Source organism: Ovis canadensis, chromosome 23 (assembly GCF_042477335.2).
Source record: "Ovis canadensis isolate MfBH-ARS-UI-01 breed Bighorn chromosome 23, ARS-UI_OviCan_v2, whole genome shotgun sequence".
In the NCBI taxonomy this organism is placed as follows: domain Eukaryota; kingdom Metazoa; phylum Chordata; class Mammalia; order Artiodactyla; family Bovidae; genus Ovis; species Ovis canadensis.
In genome coordinates, this window is record NC_091267.1 from 32,948,878 (window position 1) to 32,957,991 (window position 9,114).

General features: G+C 43.6%; 1 long non-coding RNA gene across 1 annotated transcript; it reads right to left on the reverse strand.

The window, feature by feature from the left end:
• Positions 1–1,052: 1,052 nt before the first annotated feature.
• Positions 1,053–5,082, reverse strand: LOC138428526 (uncharacterized). Its single transcript, XR_011252478.1, has 3 exons — positions 3,863–5,082; positions 1,781–2,552; positions 1,053–1,154 (listed from the first exon to the last, which is right to left on the reverse strand). It is a non-coding gene; the product is annotated as an uncharacterized lncRNA (long non-coding RNA).
• Between the last annotated feature and the right edge of the window lie 4,032 nt (positions 5,083–9,114).

Consider the following 9,114-nt stretch of genomic DNA (forward strand, 5'->3'; position numbering starts at 1 on the left):
AATATAAGGGCTGTGGGTGATCTATGCAGTTTGAGTTATTCGGGAAGACTTTGAAATAGAGTTAGGACTTCAATTTGTGCCTGGGTGGAGAAGAAAAGCAGCATCCATTCTGTAATTCTTTTGATAAAGATGCATGATCTGTGCACTGAGCTGCAGTTTATTTCTTATATGTTTGCTTTTGTCCTCTTTCTTAGAACATCTTAAACAACTGAGCTGTTCTATTATTGTAATTACAGCATGACAAGACCATGATTGAAGAGCAGGAGGGACAAATGCCAAGGGAGTCACCCATGCCTGTAGGAGGGCAGGTCACAGGGTTTGCAAACGAAGAATGAAAATTACACAAGAGTCTTTTTTTTAATTTTTTAAATTAATTGACTTTTAAATGAAACAAAGATGAATATTTTAATGATAAAGGGTACAATTCACAAAGATGATTGACATCATAAACCACTGGACATCTAACAACAAAGAAACAAAGATACATAAAACAAAAACCAGAAGAAACATAAGGGAAAAGAGAAAATGCATAATCATAGTGAGACATATCAACATTTTTCTGAGAATATTTTATCAAGTACAGAAAAAGTAAGAATAGGAGCATTTTGAATGATGTCATTGATAATTTAACTATAATAGAATTATATTTATATTAACTTATATTCATCATATCCTACACAAATATATTTAAAATTTGAAAATTGCACAAGATTCTTATCTGTTTCTTCTAGCAAGCCTAGCACAACCCAACTCAGAAACTAGTTATTAGTTCTGTCTGCTCCTGGCCCTCCCAATAAGAAGAGTTCTCTCTTTTTAGACCTCCTAAGGCAATGGCACCCCACTCTAGTACTCTTGCCTGGAAAATCCCATGGACGGAGAAGCCTGGTGGGCTGCCATCTATGGGGTCGCACAGAGTCGGACACGACTGAATCGACTCAGCAGCAGCAGCAGCAGCATAACCTATTAACTATGCCTCTTTGAGGGGATTGGGAATTCCCATTTTGCGTGATGTTTATGTACAAGGGCAAGTTACTACTTCTGCTCAGTCTCACCTCCATGCAGGCAGGCTCTGTTTCAATGTGTCTTTAGGTCGCTCACAGCAGACTCTGTGCTTCATTAACGTTCATTGAGGGAATGAAGGTACAGTTTCATCCCTTGGGGAAAAAAAAACTTCCCTTAATCACTCTGCCTTCCTTGGAGGATCTTGATAGATGGGAAAATAAGCATTTGGGGTCTTTTTCTCAATTTCAATACAAGACTATCTGGTCCTTGGTTGTTTCTATTTAAGTTTCAGGAGAGTGGTAACTGCTAAGGTCACTTGATGAAGACCCAAAGCAAGACTCCCATCAAATACTTAGAATAATAGCCAAAACTGAAAGATACTAAATTCAGCAAGCTCCCCTCCCAGTCCCTGCACCGCTTGCTCCCAGCTTCTCTTCCTCCCTCTGTATTGTCATCGGCCATCCCCAGCCCTGCCTCTCTATAGGACCTCGTCACTGTATCCTCCAGAATCTCCAAAGCTCCTGACCTCTATCACTCCCCACTCCCTTTTAACCTGTACAATGTTTCTGGATGAACTTTCTGAAACTCTTAGGTTAATTATATTGAGAAATGAATAAGCACACTGGTTGAACACCAGAGCTTTGAAAATAGACGGAGCTGGACTCCGTCCCAGCCCTGCCATTTACTAAGCCTCAATCATCTCATCTATAAAATGATAATAATAGTACCTGCCTTGTAGGCAGTGGTGAGAATTAAATGAAATACTACATATACTTACCAGAGTATCTGACTCCTCACAAGTTCTGAAGAGACGTTCAGGAACAGAAAACAACAATTTCCCTATTCCCCAACCTGTATGGTTCTTCCCTGTATGGACTTCCCTGGTGGCTCAGAGGGTAAAGCGTCTGCCTACAATGCGGGAGACCTGGGTTCAATCCCTGGGTCAGAAAGATCTCCTGGAGAAGGAAATGGCAACCCACTCCAGTACTCTTGCCTGGAAAATTCCATGGACGGAGGAGCCTGGTAGGCTACAGTCCATGGGGTCACAACAAGTCAGACACGACTGAGCAACTTCAATGTCAAATGTATGGTTCTTAATGCCATAAGGCACCCCCCACCACCACTTTGCCTGGCATCCCAGGCCCTCCAGAAGGTAAGTGCAGTCATCCCCACAGCCCCCCTCTACTTCAGCCAGAATCACACAATTTCTCCCTTTAAGGATGCAAGCTTCTCCCTCTACTGATCTAAATCCTGTCATCCTACATATGGGTAAATATTTGGGAAACAAACTTTAGGAGACCCCTCCTCAGAATGTATCTTAAGATATAGTCCAGACTGAGTTGACAATTCAATGTTTTATGTATGTGTGTGGGTGTGGGTATGTGTGTGAACACAAAAGAAAAACAAGGTAAAAATTAATCTGTTATTATTAATAAGGCCTTTCATAGATAAGAACAAAAGAAAAATACATAAATAAAAAGATTACTAGATGTGACCACACAGAAACTTTAAAAAACTCCCTCCATTTAAAAACTCCATCACAGACAAACCTGGAAAACAAAAAGATCAAATGAGAAAAAAGCACCATATGTGCTAAACAAATGAGTAATAATTTATAAATTGCTGCTACTAATCAATAGGAGGGAAAATGCCAATGGAAAAAATAGGCAAAGAATTTAAACCAGCAAGTCACTTTTTAAAAAACACTCAGATGATAAAAACATTTATGGGGAAATACTTCCCTTCTAATAATAAGATAAAATCAGAGTAAAGCCCAAAGCTCCACTTTGGTCTCTCAAATAGAAAGCTGTCCTTTGCAGCCAGTAACTATCAATATTGGCAAACGTGCAACTAAATAGGGACTCAGCCTGGTGGGATGGGCAACCAGCATAATCTGTCCTAGAAGTCACCATGACAAGTTATGTAAAAGGTTTCTAAAATATGGATAACTTCTGACCAATAATTCTACCTTTAGGAATTAATCCTGAGAGACTAATCATAGATAAGCACCAAGATTTCCACATAAAGGTCCTCATCAGGGTTTTTTCACAATAGAAAAAAAAAACATGCAACAGTTTAAATTCCCAACAGTAAACGTTTTAAAAGTAAACCATAGCATATTCACATGACAGAATGCTCTGCAGAGATTCAACATTATATTTTAGAAAAATGTTTAATAGTTTAGGAAAACATTCACAAAATATTTTAAGTAAGAAAAGTAGGATTGCAAATTTGTAATATTAATACATTTCTGGAGGGGGGAAACTGAGGAAGATGCACCTGGAAATGCTAACTAGTTATCTCATTGGTAATGGGAAGAATTACCAGTAATTATAATTTTGCTTATTATCATTCCTTTTCTGTGTTGGTGAAAAATGAACATAAATTAAACATAACCAAATGGACCCTGGTTTTCCCTGGTGGTTCCCTGGTGGTAGTAAGAATCTACCTGCAATGCAGGAGACCCCGGCTCAATCCCTGGGTCAGGAAGATACCCTGAAGAAAGGAATGGCTACCCTCTCCAGTATTCTTCCCTAGAGAATCCCAAGAACAGAGGAGCCTGGCAGGCTCCTGTAGTCCATGGGGTCTGAGTTGGACATGGCTGTGTGACCAACACTTCCACTTTCTTTCTTTCAAATGGGCCCTATACAGGCTTCAGAGTCACCTCAAAGTCCTACTTCTTCCAGGAAGTCTGCTCTGACTCTACCTTTTAGCCATAACTATTCATGTTACAAAATTACCCATTTGATCATATGTTTCCTAGTATGGCTGACTAATTATTCCAGATTAGTCTTCATTCATTAGTATTAGTTCTTCAGCAAGATTTCATTCAAGACCACTCACACCTGGATCTACCTACCTTTTTCAAAATGGCTGCAACAAGCTCTCCATACGTTCTTCTTTCAATTGGCAGTGACATTCCTCCAATGAAGAGGCAGGTCGTGTTCCCTGACTTGGAATCTGAGTCAGTCTTGTGACTCCTGAAGCCAGGACATACAAGAGGATAGTGCTTCCGTCCAGTTCTCTTGAGATGCTTTTTTTTTTTTTGGAAACCAGCTGCCATCCTGTGAGGAAGCCCAAGCCACAAGAGAGTCCAAGTGTAGGTGATCAGCTCGCTAAGAGCCTCAGCAGAAGTTCCAGACAACAGCCAGCAACAACCACCAGTATGCAAGTGAGAAAGACTTTATGATGACTCCAGCCCCTCCCCTACAACTGCTGCTGCTACTACTAAGTCGCTTCAGTCATGTCTGACTCTGTGCAACCCCATAGACAGCAGCCCACCAGGTTCCCCCATCCCTGGGATTCTCCAGGCAAGAACACTCCTTCTCCAATGCATGGAAGTGAAAAGTCAAAGTGAAGTCGCTTACTCATGTCCGACTCTTAGTGACCCCATGGACTGCAGCCTACCAGGCTGCAGGCTCCGTCCATGGGATTTTCCAGGCAAGAGTACCGGAGTGGGGTGCCATTGCCGTCTCCAACTATCTGCCTGCAAATACCTGAGAGACCCTAAACAAGAATTGCCTGGCTAAGCCTAGTTAATCCTTGAACTTTCAGAAATGAAAACAATAAAATGATTGCTATATTTTAGGTTATTAAGTTTGGGCAATCTGCCACACACATTTGATAACTGGAACTCACTTTCCTTTTTTCCCTTTTCTCCTTTGGTGCCTTACAGCTCTCTTCTCTGGAACACTTTCAGTCCTAAATCCTTTGGCCCTATAAAAATTAACCCAGGTATATTTGTTATATAAATGAATGAGTGAATGAATGGGAGTTCTAAATGTTACTGTATTCCTTGGTTCCAATCTTACGTATGCTGATGAGTCTTCTTGAGAACTTCTGGACCTAAGAGAACCAGTAAACCAAATTCTTTTTAGCCTTTTATATTCTGAACTTGTTCTGCATAATTCCTTTCAGTTACATTTCTACCGCCCAGCATTTCTTTTTTCACTCACCAGAAAAGAAAAGAGCTAATAAAACAAGAGGACCAGTGAAGAAACTGACAGCTCACCTTCCTTTTCTCAGGAAGAAGTCACTTTCTAGGAAAAGGTGAGCCCTCTTTATTAACCAATAGTTAGCAGGATATTGCGATCTTCATTCCTCCAGTTAATACAGAGACAAGCTACAGAACCACAGTCCCAAAGGGCAGAGCCCTCAATATCATTAAACCACCATTACCACAGCCCTAGCACATGGCTCCACCTTCGTGGTGTGGTTTGCAGGGCAAAGGATCTTCTCTGTGCTAATCTACCATTTCTGATCCCCTCCAGGGGTAAGCACTTTCTCCTCTAGGCTTTCTCATCAGAGAGAAAGTTCCCTGGGAAGGGAGCACATGTTCACAGTGTGACAGATTGGGCAGCAGCACTATTGTTAGTCTGTCTCAACATCACAGAGTGTGTTCCTGGGATTTTGTCCCTAGAATGGAGGAATAATGGTGCACAACTGAGGCAGGGATATGAGGACATCCACAGAGAAGGAAAAAAAAAAATGAAAGGAAAATAAGGCTGCTGCTGCTGCTGCTAAGTCACTTCAGTTGTGTCCGACTCTGTGCAACCCCATAGATGGCAGCCCATCAGGCTCCCCCGTCCCTGGGATTCTCCAGGCAAGAACACTGAAGTGGGTTACCATTTCCTTCTAGCTCTGAAATCAAGCTTCTCACGTTTCACAACGTCACCAAAATCAAATGAAGTAAAGGTATCTCTCTTACTTGATGGTAACTGGTTAAATTTGTCTAATCTCTTTTTTTTCTTTTAATGCTTTTGGGAAACAGAAAAGTTGGGATTACCTGGAACTCATGTCACCCTCCTCCTTCACTAGCCTTTGGAGACCTTAACCTCTCCCTTGCTATTTTGGATGCCACTGGTGCTATGAACAGCAGTCAGACCTCAAAGTTTCTTTGCCTTAATGCTGTCATATCACTAGTTGGACCCGGTGACTCAGAAAACCAAGGACATTGGGACTCCAGGGTGGAAACGGGAGTAGAGGGCTTATCGCAAGCACAACCTCACATGAAATGCTCCTCAAAAGCGGTGGGATTGCTTCAGGTCTTGAAGAACAGCTTGACGATTGACTTTTCACATCCTTTCTCTCTAGACACTGTTCGGAGAATGACAATGAGGATGGCTGTCTCCTTGTTTTAACCCTCCATTTGGGAGGGCGCAGGTTTTTTTGCAGTCACTAGTATCGACTTGAGTTTGCTTCTTAATGTACACTGCCCTGGGTCCACCAAAAACCTGGTGCCATGCTGCAATATACCTAGTAGAACTGACACCAAGTACCTGGTTGGATAGAACTGACCACAGAAAAAGGTATTTTCTTTTCCCCTTTGTCAGAGGCACATCATCTTTTTTGCCCATTATCTTACCTTCCTGGAGAAGATAGTAAAGTTCAAGTTAAGGTTTGTCCCCTAGATTTTTCAACAAATTTCTAATACAGTGCTCTCTGTTATTGTCACCGCTGCCACTATAACCACCCTCACCACGTGCCCACAAGCTCCATCTTTCCCGTCGCCCAATCAGGTGGCCTCATTACTTTCCACATCTCCATCATTAGTGCCAATTAATCATCACCATTAACATCATCAGAATAATGGCCTCAGCAATCCCCAACTGGGAGAAGCCTGTTCCCTCCGCTGCAGGAATTTCCATATTAAGACTTCCGAACCCGTGAGCTCTGGAATATACTAATGGAGAGAAACTGTGTTAGAAAAGACCCCTGGGAGAAGCTGGGCGGGAAAACGTGCCCCAGTCACCTCTCAAAATATCCAGCAAGAAGCCATCAGGGAGCATGCGCCCGTTCTTTGAACTCCCTCAAAGTACCTTTCATCTGTTCTAAATCCGGGATCGTCTTTGTACAGGGCTTGCTGTTTCTGGATAAATCCTTGGCCCTTGTTCAAGCCCCGGACTGTGTCAGGATGTTCCACAGACCCCAGCAGGACAGCACTGCTAAAGCAGCCTTTCCGGTGGGACCCCTTTCTTGTGACACGGATTCCAAACGCCCGCCCAGAGCGTCTGCACTCAGCAGTACACCACAGGCAGCGACCATGTCCTATTCTCATTTCAGCACCCGCCTTCCTGGAGGAGGCCCCCACACCCAGCACAAGGCAGTCAGCGGCCAAACCTTCTTTCCTGAGACACTCTATTTTCGGCTTCATATCATATCACAGACTCCTTCCCTGTGGAGCAAGCTGGCAAAACCCTTTTCCCTTGCCTAAGCATTTGCCTTGTATCTGATTCAAATCTCTAGCCTGGAAATTGGGAGAGTAAGCCAACAGGACACTGGGAGGAGGGCCTCCTGCTCTGCTCACAGAATCGCACCTCAGTCCAGGGACTGGCTGTGTGAGGCTGAGCTGACACCTTCCCTCTCTGAGCTGCCATCTTACAATCCATTGTCAGATGGAGTTTCACCCCACTGCTCCCTGGATGTGGCAGAAAACTAACCCTGTCTTCCAATGTGTATTACCAAAATGTAACACTTTCCCTTGGTAATTTTTCCTTTTGTAAAAATTTTTTTCCTAAGTATCAAATGATTCTTTATTGAAATATTTAATTAGCTGGCCATTGTACCGCAACACGGTGAACGTCATATATGAATGTCACGAAGGCCGCCATCAACACAGCAACCACAGACTGTGAAGTCCCCAGGATCTCTTTAGTGGCTCCAGAGAGTTCCTGCACTAAAGATTACTGCTGCGTCTGTCAGGCAATGTTGACAATGTCATCCAAAGCAGTATTTCCACGGAGCTTAATATTTTTCTGCTTTTCCTTGTCTCTGGGTGATTCCTTGAGCACTTGATGATGGTCAGGGCAGAGGTACAATTCCATATGCGCCTGTCTCTTCTGAATGGTCGGTTCCACTATAATTTTAGACCCGTCTCGCCACCTGCTGCCTTGGTGAGTCATCATCAACCTTTTCTGAAGAGGAGTTCAGAGGGCTGATGCTAGACATACCACTGGCTCCCCTACAGATACAGCTCAGGTACAAGACTTTATTTTCCTTGGAGTCAGGGAGGCATGGCAGAGGAAGCTAGGGTAGGATGAACCCAGATGCAGGATAACCAAAGAAAGCTGAGACTTGGCCTCCTGCAAACCAAGTGCCAAGCAATACCTGGTATTTTTACACAGCCTCTATCTCTTCATTGCATCTGCATTTAATGCATCACATAAACCACGACCTGTGAGCAAAGCAAAATGGTCTCATTCCCATTTTACAAATAAGAACACAGATCAAAAGTACCAGGTACCTCTTTCAAGGACTCGGCTCTTTGGATAGTAGCCACGTTAAGACTGGAACCCAGCTGTCCTAACTGCAGGAGTTAAACTCCTTACACTTCCCACTCACCGCCCTGTGTGCAATGAACGGGAGTAAGTCACGAAACAAGGCTGAAACCAGTAGAAGGGAGCAAGAAAACTCTGAGTGGATTGTAAAATGAGAGTGAACTGCACAAAATATCCTTTTAAATATGCCTTACACTCCTATGGGGATTCTGTTGTTGTATGACTTTAGTCACCCCAAGGACTGTAGCCCACCAGGCTCCTCTGTCCATGGGATTTCCCAGGCAAGGATACTGGAGTGGGTTGCCATTTTCTACTCCAGGGGATCTTCTTGACCCAGGGATTAAACCCACATTTCCTGCATTGGCAGGTAGGTTCTTTACCACTGAGACACCTAGGAAGCTTCCCTCTGGGGATACTCTCATGCTAAAACACAAAGACACAGGAGTCACTCAGAGTCACAGACATCCCTCCGAAGATGTGAGCACTGGAAGAGGACTTGGAGGTTCAGCTAACTTATATAAAGGAGAAGGGCAAAGTCACTGACTAGTCCAGGCCACTCCAGGACTCAGAGGTTCATTGGATGCCTGTTTCCAAAAGCTTTCCCTTCAGTACCTTTCTGCCTCCTTCTATGGGAAGGACATGACCTCCTCGCAGTGGTAGAGGCCCTGGCATTTCACTGCGAGCCAAGGTAGTTGGCCTTCAGCCATGGACACAAGCAGAAAAACTGAACATCCAGCCAAGGAACTTTAGAGTCACTAAGAGGAGCATCCTATGAAGCTATCTCTCTGCAGCCTGCCACACTGCCTGGACTCCCACCATCAGGTATCCCGGTCCA